This window comes from Onychomys torridus, chromosome 9, assembly GCF_903995425.1.
Source record: "Onychomys torridus chromosome 9, mOncTor1.1, whole genome shotgun sequence".
Lineage (NCBI taxonomy): Eukaryota > Metazoa > Chordata > Mammalia > Rodentia > Cricetidae > Onychomys > Onychomys torridus.
The window spans coordinates 91,256,002-91,273,703 of NC_050451.1; positions in this window are offsets into that span (position 1 = coordinate 91,256,002).

The following is a 17,702-nucleotide window of genomic DNA, read 5'->3' on the forward strand; positions in this document are numbered from 1 at the left end:
ACATGGCATTTGTAAAAGGCTCATGAAATAAATACTATTTTTTTTTTGAAATTGTGAAAATAACCCCACAGAGAGTTTGAGTACACAAATAAGAACTAAATAAAACCCTAAACGGCCCCAAATCACGAAACAAACTTGTCAGAATATTGGCATTTTCGATGTCAAAGAGGATGCAGAGTAGAATATGAGTGTGGTTTTTGTTTTTATCATCTGGCTCACTTCATTAATATTCTTCACACACTTAAGCTCCATACAGTATCCATATCCAGAGAGTGTGGTAGAGAACCTGCCTTAGCCCATAAACTAATACAAATCTGAGGTTAAATGAGACCCAGAGAGGCTAGTTCTAGAACCCACAGATGGTGAAGCTGGTAGAAAACCCCACAGTTTCCCAGACATCAGGGGTGCAGCCATGTTTTCGAGTACTTGAGTCAAGCTCCAGGAGAGGAGTACCTCCTGGCAGAGCGGGCTTCTATAAGGGGCGGTCTGGGTTGCTGTGACAATGGGATCCTTCCAGAACCCCATTGCTTTTCCACATCCGAATTTTACCAGCTTTGGTTTGGACAACATTCCATTCTTAGGATCAGAGCCCAACACAGGGATACAAGTTGTTGTGTTGACATGCTTATGTCCCTAGACTAAAATCCGTGGTCAGGCCCTATGTTTTGTTTCTGGTTGGCGTCTGGCAGGGCTAAGGACTCAACAAATGCTCTCAATATTAATGATCTGTATAAGAAACCAAACAGAAGCGATTTTGCTTTTTAAACAACAGCAACAAAGAGCAGATCGTAAAGACGAGATTCTTTCGTCAGCCCATAGTCAACCCACACAGGCCCTTTGATACATTAGAAGAAGTGCTCCGCCAGGTGAATACATTAGATCCAGCTCCGCCCTGGAATCCATTAGAGTAGACTTTTCAAGCATCCTGTCTCATGCCTATATACTCATATCTCAGGATGAAGGCAGGATGGTTACAATTTTGAGGCCAGCCTGGGTTACATAGTGAGTGAGAGTCTGCCCCTCTCCTTTCTTTGCCCTCCCCCGACCAAAACAAAAACAAAAACAAGACAAAGAAGAAAGAAAGAAAAAAAATAGATTTCCAAATTCACCTTCTCTTTGGCCTGGAATACTTAAGTTTTAGTGCACAAAATGTCTAACTATATATGTCAGTTTGATTTATATCATGCCCCCCCCCCCCCGTTGTGGTGTGTGTGTTTCTGTTGTGTACCTGTGTAGGGAGAAATAGTGTCCTTTTGTCTTTCCTAAGAAATCTCCATTTCTGTCTAGCTTATAAAGACAGAAAGTGAGAGCATCTATTGATTTATACCTTATTCACTGTCCCTTTTGGTCTACTTTTCAAGGACAGTGCTTTAGATTGATTGGTTATTATTTTCATCCTTGTATTATGATTTATATATAATTTATATTGGATATTTTCAATGTCTGGAAACAAAGCTATCAAACCCTAAAACATTATATGAATTTTCTAATGATTTTTATTTTCTGTGTTTATTGAGCCACTAGAAAAATAATTAGTCAAAGCTAGTGTCACATAAGGGGAACTCCATTTCTTTTCCAGTATGTGCTGGAGTACATATTTACATGTAAACACATACAAAAATACAGAAGCACATTAGCATAAACTGCTCTCCTGGGTTATTTAGGAATTTAAGGGTAACCTGATTCAAAGCAAAGGATGTAGGAATTCTGTTGCAATTAATGTCTCTAGAGAGAATACCAATTAACTGAAAATGATCATGCCAGTAATTATGTTTTTAAATTTTTAAGTAATTTTTTTTACAATTATTTATTTTGTGTATATATGTATATATGTGTATGTCTATACTCATGACAAGACACATGTGTGGAGGTCATAGGGTAATATGGAGGAGTCAGTTCCCTCTTTCCACCATGTGGGTCTCAGAGATTAGACTCAGGTCTTCAGGCACATTGATAAGTGTACCTGCTCAGCTATCTCACAGGCCCACCAGTAATTATTTTTTCAAGTATGGCAGTAATAGTTTCTCATGAAGGCCTTCTTAAAGTTTACATTTTAACACTGTCTCAGATTACTTAGACACAGAAATATTCTAAAAATGTAGAAATTAAAGAGATATATCAAGACAGGATTTTACTATATAGACCAGGCTAGTCTTGAACTCACAGAGATCCATTTGCCTTTGCTTCTTATCAAAGGCATGTGTTACCATGCCCCGGCCAATTAAAACATGCTTGTAGCTCTGCTAGTACAGTATGCCTTTTAGGAGTGATAGACCATCTTTAGATACTTTTGGGAGAAGTATGTTTTCTTTCCACTCACAAGTCCTCAACTTAGAACCTTGTCTTCTTGTCCGTCCCCAGATGCATTTGAAAATGTGGTATCTCAACTGACATCAGTGTCTGGTGTTCCTGTTAATCCTGAAGATTCTCACCTAGGAGACAGTAGCAGAATCCTGTCCCGCCCTCACTCTGAGGATGAGTCACTCAGTGTGGGCGAAGTTTGTAGATGGAAACTGGCCCTGCTCTCTCCTCTGGTAACCAAGGCAAAGGCATCTTGCTGAGAGAATGCTTGCAATTACCAGTGATGGCCATAGAAACATGTCTGGAAGAAAAGCAAACCCCACTGCCAGGCTTGTGAATGCCTGCTACCACTGATGGTTATCTTCTGCTTATTAAAAAATTTAATTCGTAGCATCTGCAGAATGACATTGTTTGCAGATACCAAGATACTTTGTTGTGTCATTGTTGACTGTGCCATTGAACAGGTGCACACATTGATTGACCTTTGGGTGAACTAAGGGAGGACTAGAGAACAAGAGAGGGCTTGGATATTTGGGGAAGTAGCACTGCACAGAATGTCAGAGAGCGAAGGCTATAGATATGTGCCTCAAATTCCAGCTTTGTATTTCAGTTTTGGCACATTCTCAAAGACATTCCAGTTCCCTTCATCTCCAGCATCCCTGACTTTAAATGGTTGTTGCATGGAAAACACCTAGCAAAGAGTGCCTGTGTTGTTCTCAGTGATTGGTAAATGACATCTTTTCCAACTATGGATTTATGCTCATCAGAAAAAAAAGGTCTGAAAGTCCCTTCTCCTCTGTTGATTTAGAAGCCCCATGAATAGCTAGGATAAATAAAACCTTGGAGACTTTTGAATTTGGGTGATCTTGCCAAGAATGTCTACTAAGTTAGCCTTAATGCATACTACATGTTTCCAATGGGCTTGATTAGATAAATATCAGAAACAAAAATAGTAATGATGACACCGAAATGTGTGTATTATTTTCTGTTTGTTCAGCATAAACGTCATTTACTCTGTGGCCTAAGTAAATAATTTTCAAGTATTTACAGTAAAGGTACACATTAAGTGTGGCTGTTCCTCTTTGATGTCTACAGCAGGAATAGAGAGATTAAGGACTATCTTCAAGACTGTGCCCCTGGCAAACAGACGTCCTGGAATTCAAGTCTAGGTTTGCAGTTCTTGAGAGACTCATCCTTCTTTTGCACCTGCTGTGTGCTCTGCTGGGCTAAGGATTTTGTCCCTGGAATCAGTATAGTGAACATCAATAGGTAATTTGGTCATCTTAGTAAAAAAAACAAATTCTTTGCTGCTGATTTCACAACCACTCATGGAATCCCACAAACTCCTCTTTACTGTGACTCAGAATCCCTTTAGCTGATTGAATTATTTCCATTGATGTGGATTTCAATTCCATCTAATAGCAACAAGATTCAACTTAACAAAGGATGAGCTGTGTTAGGGGTTTTTCAGAGAGGGGTTTCTGTCATAACTTTTCAGTTAGATGAATTTGGATAATAGAATTAATAACATCTGTCAAGTTCAGGAAGATAAAAATTTTTGTTTTAGGGATAGGCTTTATTTCTCATGGATCTTGTATGAGATTTAAAAGAAAAGATCCCAAAGGGAAAGAGTTCAACTACACAAGTAGAGCAGGTCATAATACCAGGACACATCAAAGATGAAGAAGGCATAAACAATGGGGAAGAAGAGGCAGACCTCTCACTCAATGAGGTGAGAGTCACCAGGAGGGGAAATGTATAGACTGTATTTGGGAGAAATACATCTGTAAATTCAAGAAGTTCTTTGAAAAATTGAAAAATCACTGAATTGAGTCTTGGACAGTGAGTAATATGCTTCCAAATGATGGAGGACAGGAATGGAGTATAAAGTGGAGTTCAAGCTCATATAACAAAGGAAAGCATCAGACAACTTGAAAATAGATCAGTAGTATCATTCAAGTGGAACACAGAACAGAAAGTAGTCAAAATAGTATAACTATTTAATGAATTCTCCCCACGTGCCTGCCCTGAGGAGGTTTCTACCAGGGTTCAGAACGGAAGCTACAAGTGGCTAAGGATACTAATCTGAGATATTCAATGAATCTGAGCACACTGAGTTCTTCAGTCCATTCCCTTTATTCTTCTATGTCAATTCTATCTACAGTTTCTTTTCTGTTCTCATACTTAGTTCCTCTCAGTCTCTTCTGCTGTTTCCTCATGTCTATCTAGTTCTTTCCACATTCCTCTGCTCTTTGTTCCCCCAAGCATATATACCCATTCATTAACAACTCGTTAGTAAAAACTACAAAGTTAACTGTCAGGGACAAGTATTCTGAGGAGAGTCACACTTGGCGCAGACTTGGTCAGCTTCATTGGTGATTGACAGCAGCTGTAGGTGGTAAGAAGTTCTGGCTGTCTCTTAAAGGGATAGCTGCAAGGGTTACAAAGAAAGAAATTAAACCAATGAGAGATTTAAGGAAAAGGCGAAGAATATGTGTACTATTTTATGTGATTAATAATATCTAGATATGGTTAGTCAGTTAACAGCCTTTTTCTGTTATTCACCTGGATCTCAGGACCTGTACGTAATTAGTCTACTGCACCTAAAATGTTGTATTAAAAACTGGTGTAGAAATAAACACAAAGTGTCAATTGTTTTTTGAATCAGAGTGGGGAGGTGCTGGTGGAGGAAGCTTAGGGCAACATAGGTGCTATTGATCTCTTGAAGGACTAAGATATACCAAGGCCAGACACCTGCACTATCACTTCTGGTTCACTATAACTCTTCTGAAGGGTTTTGATCTAACAAGGCCAGGCACCTGCAATTCCACTCTGTGAAAGTTCTACGAGGACACTTTGCCTTGCCAAAATTTACCTTCTCAGTGGCTAAGGATGGAAAAGAAGACCTCTAAGTGTCTACAGTCCACATAGATCTAGTATGAAGCATATTTTAGTATGTTTCTATTCATAAAAAATTGTACAGTTATATAAAAAGCCATCTTCTAGACTATCCACAATTATGTGTGCCCATAAGATTAAGATGTAGTCATGAGATTACATGTGCACTAACATGGAGATGCACGGTAATTAGGGAGAATCATAGCTGTTATTGCACAAGAAGTTTACAACAAGAAACAGCCAATTCATTCAAAAGGCAGTAATCTCATAATCCCTTGCATGATGGTTTCCTCTAATAGAACCCTTAGCTCTGATAGGTCGACCTTCTGAACTCTACTTGTCACTTGCTGTATATTCCCATGGTCTTTTGCTACCAGCGGCTCTCAATACCTATTGTGATGTGATAGATTTTACTAAGGAGACATGACATAACATGTTTGTTCACCCCAGAAAGGAAACCCAAGACAGACCCAAGCAGCAACTATACCACTGTTCTACTTGGCCAGTGTGTTCTCGTTAGGGCTACTAACAGGAACATGGGTGAGTGTTTACTGAAAGGAAATAGGGATGACTCAAAAGCAGCTGCATCATCAAAAGGCCTACTGCAACATAGGCTGCGATTCACAAAAGCTGCAACCCTGGGGCCCTCTGGACAGCTTGCAGGCTTTAGTCCAAAAATCTCACTGTTGCAACTCTGAGTCTCTTCCTGTCAACTGCTTATTCCTCTTATAAAACTGGAGAGGGTCTTTCCAGAGGATCTTTCAAGTTTCTGTTCTAACAGACTTCTGACTTTTTATTTATCTCCTGAGTCTCCTGAGGTGCCTCCTTTCCTCCTGGATGCAATGTTTTGGTTCAGAGGAATTACCGTACAACTTATATGTGCCCCTTTCCAATACTAACAAATTATCTGCTCCTTCCAACCAACAGGGCAGGATTCACTATGGCATTGTGTATGTGGAGTTAGTACCAGATTCCATGGATTAAAGAGTTCATTACCATAGCATGGCTCCCCATTTCTCTTGGGATTCCCAGGCTACCCACACTTCCCAGTTAACTACAAACATGATGATTCCTCAGACACCTCTCTATAGGTTCAATAATTCCATTGGATCACTCACAGAAACCCAGAAAGTGCTTTAATACAATGATTGGTCTGTTGTAGAGGCTAGAACTCAGGGCCATGGGAATGGAAGGATCCAAAGCTGGAGATACAGAGGGCAGTAGGGCAGGGTGCAAGGCTACTCTGCAGCAATGATCCATTTGCCAGTGGGATGTTCTATGACCTCTGTTGTTTAGATACTTTCATCAAAGGTTCCTTATATAAACATGACTAAGTCATTGGCTATAGGTGACTGAACTCATTCTCCAGTCTCTTTCCAGCCCACTCTTGGGGAGGGTAAAGGTTATTGAAATTTTCATCCTGTTATTGAAGGGATTGTTTTTCTGGTGACTAGCTCTCATCCCAATCATATTTCGGTTCAATTCTCCTCTTGTGTCATCATAGCATACACAAACAAACAAATAACTATAACTTAAACAACTAAACAAATAAAAACCATCCATCAATAGGTTGGTCCAAGTGTTTTAGGACTATTGTGGCCAGGAACAAGAGACAAAGACCAAGTATACATCTATATTTTATTATACCTCACCTACCTAACTTTATAAAAATTCATTTTAAGTGGTAATGAATTAAGCTTGTGTCCAATATGCTTCCCATTATCAAAAAGAGTGACTCAGAACTATTAATGTTAAAAGTTATTTATAATGCCATTCATTACTTGCAGTAGCTACATTGCAGTAAACACATGTAGGTGGGAGATATTGTATTTGGTAGCAGAGATGAGACTATTTTCTCCCAGAAAGTCCTATTAGGCTATGTTGTAAACTGAAATTCCAAAATGAAATGGTCTTTAAAAAAGAAAGACCAAAGGGCTGGGGATGTAGTTCAGTGGTATATTGTCTGGCTACCATGTGTAAGTGATGTCCTGGGGGTCAATCCTTTGTAACACATATATACACAAAAATACAACCCAATTATGTGTTTTCTGAAAAAGGTATACTTATTTCTTTGTACATTTATGTACCACAGTTCTGGGGGTTGAGCCCATGGTTTGTGTGTATGAAGCGAATGCTTTACTTGTAGAGACATAAAAAGATATTCTGTGCAAACAATATAAGCAGGGATGCTATAGGGACCACATTAATGTCAGCTAACACAAACACTGAAACAAAAATACATTATTAGAATCAAATGGAAATAGTCTGTCATATTCAAAATGTCTTTGGAGCAGAATGTCTTAATAATTATAAATGTTCAAGTTGGGCAGTGGTGGTGCATGCCCTTAATCCCAGCACTCGGGAGGCAGAGGCAGGCAGATCTCTGTGAGTTTGAGGCTGCCTGGGATACAGAGTGAGTTCCAGGAAAGATGCAAAGCTACACAGAGAAACCTTGTCTCGAGAAAAACCAACTCCCGCCCCCAAAATTATAAATGTTCATATGCCTAATAGTAATACAGCATCCAAATACAGGAAGCAAAGTTAAGACAATTAAAGGTAAAAATTTAAAAATTTCTTCATATTTGGAGATTCCAATACCCCTGTACTACTAGTTTATATAGCAACCAGACAAAAGAATAATTAAGGGCATAAAGAATCTGAGCAAGACTATCAGCCTAGCTGCATCTGTGGAACACTATACCCCATAACCACAAAATGCATATAACTTTAAGATGTAGGTGGTCCTTCAATTATTCTAGGCTATTAAACAACATCATGAACCTGAAAGGATTGCTATCATATAGAGTTCCTTTTCTAACCACACAGAATTAAATTAGAAATCAATAATCATCTAGGAAAACTCAAATTTAGGGAATGAAAGAGCAAATTCCTACATAACCCACAGATCAAGGAGGTAATAAGTAAGTTAGAAAACATTTCAAATTAAAATTATGACAAAATGACAACATATTTAACTCTATGGGACACAGAAAATTTTGTAGAGAATTTAAAATCTTTCAATGTTTTTATTAGACAAGAAGACCTATCGCCAACAACTTAAAGTCTGTCTTAAGAAGGTAGAAACGGGGCTGGTGAGATGGCTCAGTTAGTAACATGTTACTGGGGACCCGAGATCACATCCCTAAACCCACATTGAAAGTCGGGCACAGCAGTGTGAGACTCCTACTCAGCACTGGACAGGCAGAGACAGGAGAGTTCCTAGAGTTGTCCTGCTCCGAGTCTACTGCATCAGTGAGCTCCAGTCAGGCGAGAGACCCTGTCTCAAGAAACAAGGTGGAGAGCAGCTGAAGAGGACACTTGATATTGACCTCTGGCCCTCATTCACGTATGCACATGTACACACATGTTTACACCAGAAACTAGAAAAGGAAGAGGAAACAATGAAAAGGGAAGAAATTAAGATAAGAGCAGAAATCAATGAAATGGAGAAACCAATGGAGAAACATAATCATGTCAAGGGTCGGGGAGAGTTCAGGGGCTTGGGGATGTCCACTGTGAGGACCACAGGTCCGCGGTGAGAACACCCACAAGCTCATAACGCCTTGTAAGAACATACAGTCCTTGGAGGGGCTGTACAAATGATGTTGTGAGGCTGTATCATTTTTAACAGGATTTTGAAGTTTCGAGAATTAGTATTTATGCTTTTGACATCTCTCTTTTTCTACTTAGCTTCCTTAGAAGAAAAACTCTATTTGGCTTTCGATTGACGTTCCCTTTGTTGGTTCTCAGCAGTGTATGAAACCATGTAGATTCCAGGCACGGGGCACGGGGCATGGGCCAGGGCCTTCAGTTCTCCAGCTGGTCTTAGTGCAAAACCAAGAAATTGTCTGAAAAAAGTCTATTGGGTGTGTATGTGTGTGTGTGTGTGTGTGTGTGTGTGTGTGTGTGTGTGTGTGTGTGTGTGTGTGTGTGTGTGTGTGTGCTGGGGGTTGAACCCGGGACTTTGCACGCGCTGGGCATTTTCTGCACTATATTGCCAGCTTTCTCTTTTCTTTTAAATTTGGCTGTGAGGTAGACCATCCCTAAATTGCCTGTGCAGCCTAGAACTCATTTTGTGGCATGGCAGGCCCTGACTTTGCACTCCACTTTGCTCCCTCTCCAGAGCAGACAGGATGACAGGCCTGTGCTACCAGGCTCTGCAATCTGTCCCATGCTGTGGAATATGAGGATGACTCCCACACTGTAGAATGTTGGTCAAATGGTACAAAATTCCAGTTATACAGACTGAATCAATTCTGAAGATTCAATTACAGATGGTGACTAGAGTCAGCAAAGCTATATTTTATACTTGAAGGCTTATCATAACTTATAATTAACTTTTGTTAATTAAGCTTTTCATAAGTGGATTTCACCCAAACTCCTTTAGACCCACTCCCAATCCCTTGCCCAATAAGTTTGATACTTGAAATTTTCTAAAGCAGATCTTATTACCATATAAAAAAAAGTAATTATCCAAGGTGATGGAAATCTTAAATAGCTTGACTGTGGCAACCAGTTAAAATTATATACATATATCAAAACATCAAATAGACTGCATTCCTTAAATAAATGTCATTGTTATTTGTCTATTATACTATGGTAAAGCTAAGAATAGGACAAAAGTTGCAATTTTGTGTATAGAAAATGTCAATTTGGCCAATGTAGTTTTGGGGCTTCCATTTGAATTTTAAAGTTTTTTTAGTTTATTATAATTACTGTTATTTTTGATTCAGTAAGAGTTTTAAGTAGGGTACAGATGAGCAGCAACACTTCATTCTATGTATTTGACCAGAACATTCTTTGCTTCATTGTATTTTTCCTTTGGTTTTTAATGTGAACAGAAGCTAAAATACTTGTTTTGAAGATCTGAAGTCTTTCTTGTATAACAAAGTAATTTTGTTATGAAACAACATTTGATACATATATACATGCTTGGCTATGCTGGAGGTCAGATTTTCTCCTGTAAAATCAAACTGCATTCAGTAAGAAAGCATCATCTGCAATGATGCTTGTGCGTTATCCCCCATCCCCACCCCTAACACACACACACACACACACACACACACACACAGCATCATTATGGAAAGGTTATGTCTTGTCAGAGATGGAATGGTTGGGCAGAAATAATATGTTTGAGTCAGACAGCTCTGGTTTCAGATGGCAGCTGTGGTCCCTAGTGTTTCTGTAATCTCAATTAAGCCCCTTAATGGGTTTCTATGTCAGTATTCTTAATACCTACTTCACAAGGCCACGGTGTGCTATGGCCTGCAGTGCTTTCGAAGAATTATGTAAGTGAAGCACCTGGCACCTAGGAACCCCTCCTTGACCCTCTCATGCTTGACAATAAGCAGTGTGGCAGAATGGGAAGGACAAGGTCTTTAAAGTCACACAAGGGGCCAGAGAGATGCCTCAGTGATTAAGAGCACTTGCTGCTCTTTCAGAGGACCAGTGTTTGATTTCCAGTACCCATATAGTGTACTCATAACTACCTATAAATCCAGTTTCAAATTATCCAATACCCTCTTCTGGCCTTTATGGGTACCAGGCACACATGTGGTAGACATATGTGTATTCAGGCAAATCACTCATAAACATTAAAAAATAAAAGTACACAAAACTAGGTTCTACTCTTCCTTGTCATCTATTAGCACTTCTTTCAACAAATTATTTATCCCTTTGGAGTTTCTGTTTCTCCATAGGAAGATTGATCATTCATCATACCCATAGACACATGAGGAAGAAATCAGTAAAGATATGTAAACACCCAGAATACTGCTCAGCACTGTGAAAGCTCAATTAAGCTTCAGCTATTTCATCTTTGTGCTATTAAGATTTTTATTATTAAGATTTTATTTGCAAGGTCAAATGTGTTCAGTTGATCAAAGCCTGCAGGATTACCATCTGCATTGTTGGAGTTCAGATAACTTTCTGGTTAAAATGCTGGATATTTAATTTTATCTCTGCCTCTGTGCATGTGTGCCAAGGAAGTAAATCTTGCTGCTTCAGGTTCTGCAGAGCAGAGAGATGCCTCAGAAGCTCAATGGACATTGTTCTTCTTCCAAGCACCAATATTTACATTTCATGATTGATAGTTGTCATTTTAAGGTTTTTTTAAATTTCTATCCAGAGGACTCAGATCAATAATTTCTATTACCCACTTTACAATGCACCAGGATATATGACCAGTAGGTACAAAGCAGTATTTATTTGATTAAAATTCTTTTTGCTTAATTTTCTTGTTGCTAGTAGCAACCACAAAAGATAGATCGAAAACGACAACTGCCACAATGACTACCATGCATGTTTTGTTCTTTCCTGAGTTGTGGTTCTAAAATAGCTTCCCTGGTGCTGATAGCATTAAAAATAATTGTTGTTTATTCTGCCTCAGACACATCGACAAACCGTCTCCTAAACAGCCTGTCCTACTAATGAACCTTTCCCTAAGCCATGTGCTGTGGCTCTGTTCATAGCTATAGGGATGGTGATAGTGTTTGTATTATAGAAATTATCTTTGAATTTCTGTAAACTGATGCTTGGGATCAGCATAATACACCCAGTAGTGGAAGTGTTTACATCTTTTTGGAAACTACTGTCACTTAATAAACAATGTATAGCAGCTCTTTATAAATTTGGTTGTCCTGTTATAAAGATGTGCTGAAAACATTAAAAGTGATTAAAAATAAACTCTGGGCAGAGCTGTTTGTAGATGGCAGGGAAATTCTATTAGGCAGTTTTCTAAGGGCAGGTGAAGAACATCTCTGTCAGCAGGAAAATGTTGCTGTGGAGAAGCAGGATGAACCTTTGAGATGATTGTTGGGTCTCCTAAAATTGAACCCGATGAACTAAAAGAAACAAACAAACAAACAAAACAAAACAAAACCCCAGAGACCATGCTGGTTATTGTGGTTTGTAGGCATCATAGCTGGGTAGGACTGCTGGTTGCTTCTCTCCTTCAGAAGCTTGCATGGTGCCTTTTGATATCATGAAAGCTAGGAGGAGGCATTCACATCATTAAAACCCAACTGAGGTAGCATGTAGCTAATAGTTTCACTCTATTCAAAAACAATAGTTTGCTCATATGCAGGTCAACCTTGAGAGAACCTTGTAGTACTTACTTGATTTCTGCTTGCTATGATGCTCTGTGTCAGACCCCTGCTGCCGTGCTCACAGGATCAAGGGAGTCCAGAAAGAGGAAGTTTACCATATTGACCCCTGCTGTTTGACAATAATGGAATCTGCTAAATCGCATTTCTCAAGGTTCAGAGCAGGACTCCATACCAGCATGGTGAAGGACACCATAGCTGAGGATAGGCCTCTGACAGGTAGAGGGTGGTTGTTGACAGAGTACCTCTTAGTTATCTAGGACTTCATGGGATCCACTCCCAATGAGGGGAATCCCTTACAGCAAGCTGCTACTCGGGAAGCATACTTTCGGGAAGACTGCTGGGATGGACAAGGGAAGACAACCAAGGAGAACGCCGAAAGTCATCAAAGGAGGATCTAAAACATTGTGTCACGTCATAAAGTTGCCCAAGATTAACACCCAAGTCTTTTTCTAATAATAGTAACTTCTGAAAAAGCGCTGAAGTTGAGTGGAGTCAGTTTTCCTTTTGCCTTTTTTCTCAGTTTCTACAGTGTTGCAACCATGTCTGCTTGCTCAAGTTTGCCCTGGGCAGTGAAGATGGGCACTTTCCAGTTGAGTGTTTGCCAGTGAGAGGTGCCAGGGTAAAAGCTGGAAAAGATGACTCAACTCTCCACCAATTCCTGATCTTTTGTCGCCTCCTCACTCACACGGAACTCAGAAGTGACTGAGGGCCCTGATGTCGCAAGGATGTTGTGGCAGTCAGTCTACCTATTATTAAAGCAGGAAGTAACTTGCACTTGAAAAACAACAACAAAAACAACAGCAGCAGCAGCAGCAGCAGCAGCAGCAGCAACAAAACAAAATACAAGATCCAGGCCCTGACTACCTGGCAATCATTCTACTGAGTATGTGTGTTAGAGCCTTGCCCATCCCATCTTGGGTTCCCCTCTCTTCTGGGACTCACAAGAAGTGATTCTTTAGCTCAATTATTCCAATTCTTGAGTCTCTAGACAACTCAATTGAATACCTTTCATTACTTTGAAGTCCTTTCCACTTCACATTATACTCAGGGCTCACATTGCCAATTGTTTTGCCCAGCCTTTTCAACTTAGCTCAGCCACTTGAAATAAATTTTATTTTATTTTATTTTACTTTGAGACAGGGTTTCTCTGTGTCCTAGAACTTGCTCTGTAGAGCTGACTCTGCCTCCTGAGTGCTGAGCTTAAAGATGTAACCCACCACACTAGGCTTTACAAAACTGCTTTTAGACCAGTGAGCTTGCCTTTACAGAAAATGTTGCCTAAAATTTAACCCCACTGCTATAGATGAGAGAAGAGAAACCCTTATCTTAGATAGTTTACATTTTTGGCAAACACCTGATATCAGGAAATGGGAATTTATAAAATTTAAGGGTCATGTCTGTTTAGAAGAGTATTAAATGGTATTTCAGGAATAGAGGGTGCTTGAGGAGTGAGGAATTCTTGATGCACATACTGCATTTTTCTTTCTGCTTTATATCTTGGAACAAAATCAGCCCCAATAAACACAGGCCACCAGGGTGACTGAAAGGGCTCAGAGGAGAAAGAAGGAAGATCAAGACTAACTAGGTAGGAGTGTACCTGCAGTATCTAGAGAAAAACCTCCTGATAATGACCTGATTGTGGTGAATCTGCCAGGGCAATTATTGATAATGAAAACGCCTCCTTTCCCCTTCTAGTCTACATCGACTTTTCTAAGTATGAATTGTGCTGTAGTTCTGATGATCACAGTGCATTGTTAGTATTTGGAGCAAACCTTGAGAGATTAGTGATCTTATATTAGTTTATCATTGCTGTGTAACAAATAATCACAATGATTCTGACTCTCCAAATTTTGGTCTAAGTTCTTGGTAAGTCTTCCTTTTCTTGAGCACAGAAGAACTGTAATACATATAAACTTTGTTCTAGAGTACATTGTACTTTACACCACAATGAATTCTTTGTGTCAATATTTGGGTGGGTAGTACATGTTTCTTTGTGGTTCTGAAAAAAATGTATCACCATATATTTTGCACTTTGCTGCTAGTTTTACATAACTAGATGTCTTTAGTAATGGTGAATGGATATTGTTGTATAGTCTATAATACTTATCCTCATGTTTTTGTGCTTTCTTTACAGATTTCATGGGAAGTAAAGGAATGCATTAACATCTTGTATTTGGAATGAAGGGTTTATAACTGTAATCACTGAAGTGATGTAATACCATAATCCCAGTGAGCTGTATTTCAGACCAGTACGATTTTAACTATACAGCAACTCATCAACAAACATTTAATATGCCTGTCTCATGGATTCTGTCCTTGGAGAATCCACAGTTTACCAGGAGAAAGAGGTCATGCAGACAAGAGGTAATTAGCAACCTGTGGGAGCAAGACCTCCTAGTAGAAAATTAAATAATGTGGACTCAAATTTTATTAGTAGATGACATTCAAACTCTAACACTCAAGCAAGGATATTTCCTTGAGAACTGGCAGTAAATATGGCTTGCCTAAAGTTCATATTCAGAGTAGAGGAAGTGAAGAGTTATGAAATTTTGATACAAAATTTATATTTAAAAAAAAAATTTTCAAATGTGTTTACATATTTTTTCTTGATATCACCAAGAAATTTTATAACACTAATGAATGGAAAACAATGTACAGAATGTTAAAGCATATATTTAAATTTTTGTTTTGCTTTTCATTTTTTCCAGACAAGGTTTCTCAGTGTAGCTTTGGCTGTCCTGCAACAAACTCTGTAGACCAGGCTGGCCTTGAACTCACAGAAACCCACCTTTGCCTCCCTGAGTGCTGGGATTAAAGGCATGTGCCACCACCACCTCGCTTAAAATTTTTTTAAAGAAATAAAACAACTAAAATACTAAAATACATGTTTTGATCGCTGAGGTTTTTGTTTACACAGTGCCAGTGGTTGGGTTTACTTTTAGGAATATGAGGCCATAGGGCATAGGAAAATCCAGTAATAAAGTGCTGATTGGCCCGTAGCCAGGCAGGAAGGACAGGGTAGGTGGGACAAGGAAGAGGAGAATGCTGGGAAGTGAAGGCTGGGGAAAAGAGACACTGCCAGCCACCGCCATGACAACAACATGTAAAGACACCGGTAAGCCACAAGCCATGCGGCAAAGTATAGATTAATAGAAATGGGTTAATTTAAGATAGAAGAAGTAGATAACAAGAAGCCTGCCACAGCCATACAGTTTGTAAACAATGTAAGTTTCTGTGTGTTTACTTGGTTGGTTCTGAGGGTCTATGGGCCTGGCCAGTGAGAGAGATTTGTCCTGACTATGGGCCAGGCAGGAAAACTTCAACTACAAGATAGTTTAACAGTGACCCTTCCTTCTTTCCTTCCTTCCTTTCTTTCCTTCCTTCCTTCCTTCCTTCCTTCCTTCCTTCCTTCCTTTCTTTCCTTCCTTTCTTTCTTCCTTCCTTCCTTCCTTTCTTCCTTCCTTCCTTCCTTCCTTCCTTCCTCCCTCTCTCCCTCCCTCCCTCCCTCCCTTCCTCCTTCCCTCCCTTCCTTCTTTCCTTCTCTCTTTTCAGTTTTATGTATATGAATATTTTATTTGCATGCATGTATGTGCACCATGTTCATGCTTAGGTCTGGCAGATACCAGAGACAGCATCAAATCCCCTGGAACTGGAGTTCCAGGCAGTTGTGAGCCTTCGTGTGTGTGCTAGGAACTAAACCCATGTCTTCTGAAAGAACAACAATTCTCTTAACCACCACGCCAATGCTCCAGCCCCTCAGAACTATTCTTAATGATTACCAGATAATGCCATTTTAAGGAAAATTCTTCCTTAAATGTTATGATCACAGACTCATTTGAGGGAATGGCCTGGGCAGACTTAATATAGACCTGCAGTTAAAATACATAAGATTTGTGACACAACCTTGTGGCCATCTCCTTTTGCCTTTGTTAACCCATTTTTGGTGGTTTTAGATTATGATTGTGCAGGTCTTCACAATCCACACAACTGATTAATGTATAGTTGTTATTTTTTCAAGTCATGAGGAAATATTTTTACTCTGTAATGTGGCCATAGTTGACCTGGGTGGAGTCATATTAAATATGGATATAGCAACTGGAGCCAGGGCAAGGGTGAAGGCCTTTGAGAACCACTACTTATGGAAATAATACTCGCAATCACTTTACATTTTTCCCAATCTATGCTTTATTCATCAATGTTTAAAATTGTATAAATATATGTGACACCAAGATAAGGGTTTTTTTTTTTGGTCTGTTTTACTTGCTTGGATTTATTAATTTGGCCACAGCAATTCTTTCTAGTCAAACTCATGTTGAAAATCAACCATCAGTAATTGTTGATGAAGATGTTAAGAAATTGTATCTGTTGAAATGAGCTGACAGGGTAATCCAACATGTCCTCTGGCCATGACCTTTGAGCTTATGGACAGAAACAGATGAATAATGGGCCTTCCTGAAAACATTTGGATGACATGGTCATATTAACATCAAAAGCCATCCTCAACAGAGACATAGACTCAGTTTTTAGAAGTTTGGGTAGAAGATTATTCTGTGAACAAGCCAAGTCAAAGACTATGAATTTAATCCTTAAAACATTTTGATTATTATTTCCAAACAAGAAATAAATTTTGCTATAAATTATTTGTCATTGGTTACTTAATTGATTTTTTTTTTATTTCAAAAAAATTTCTGAGGCATGGTCCTGCATTTGATAGATTATAGGGAACTAAAGGCTAAACAGAAGTAGGGAGCATGTGGCCCACATTGAGCATGCAGCAGAAGCAGAATAGAACCCCTGCTTGTGGAAAGTAGTTTTGACCTAAGATATACAGGTCAATTGTTTTGCCTCCTAGAGCCTTGTTGAATCTCCCACTTGTAGTAGGAATCTTAAAAGTTCTTATTAATAAAATCAAACTCAGAGTCAGGTATTGGGGTGAATGCTGGAAGATCAGAGAGACAGAATAAACCACAGCTACCTCACCTTGCTAGTTCGTCAGGTGATCCTGTTTCCTCAGACTGGAAGCCTCTGAGTCCTCATCCAGAATGGGTCTCAGCTGAACTGTGCTGCTCCAAAGCCTAAAAGCTTAACCAGCCAAAATGCTTCTAGTTTCTGGTCTTCACACTTTATATATCTTTCTCTTTCTGTCGTCACACCCTGGGATTAAAGGCTCGTTTTCTGAGATGAAAGTCATGATTCACCATGCTTGGCTGTATCCTTGTGGCCTTGAACTCACAGAGATCCAGGGGGATCTCTGCCTCTGGAATGCTTAGATGAAAGGTGTGAGTGCCATTGCCTAACCTCTATGTTTAATATTGTGGCTGTTCTGTTCTCTGACCCCAGATAAGTTTATTAGGGTGCACACTATTTTGGGGAACACAGTACCACCACACCCACTCA